Source organism: Pterocles gutturalis, unplaced genomic scaffold (assembly GCF_000699245.1).
Source record: "Pterocles gutturalis isolate BGI_N339 unplaced genomic scaffold, ASM69924v1 scaffold18208, whole genome shotgun sequence".
NCBI classification, from domain to species: Eukaryota; Metazoa; Chordata; class Aves; order Pterocliformes; family Pteroclidae; genus Pterocles; species Pterocles gutturalis.
In genome coordinates, this window is record NW_010123420.1 from 5,090 (window position 1) to 5,403 (window position 314).

Consider the following 314-nt stretch of genomic DNA (forward strand, 5'->3'; position numbering starts at 1 on the left):
CGTCGTTAAATCAAGGGCGCTGCGGGGTCTGCTCAGGGTGAGTCTCGAGGCTGTCCCCGGGGGGGTCCTTCCCCCAGGACCGCCGTGTTCATTTTCCATCACAACCAGACACCCCAGCTGCGGCAGGACACGGCAGCAGCGCTGAGCGCAGGCGTGTTTGGGGACAGGGCTCAGGCAGAGGGAAAACAAGAGATTCCGGGTCGCCAGGATCCCCCCGGGATCTCCCCACCGGCCAGACGGGGTTTGGCCGTTCCCTGCCACCGTCAGAGCTGCCCCTCGCTGCCCCTCAGCAAAGCTCTGTGGGGAACGTATCT

At 65.3% G+C, this 314-nt stretch overlaps 1 protein-coding gene across 1 annotated transcript in view; it reads right to left on the reverse strand.

Moving 5' to 3' along the window:
• The window catches only part of PAN2 (PAN2 poly(A) specific ribonuclease subunit), a gene marked incomplete at both ends in the record, with an annotated part of 5,144 nt that overhangs the window by 4,350 nt on the left and 480 nt on the right, over positions 1–314 (reverse strand). The window lies entirely within an intron of this gene.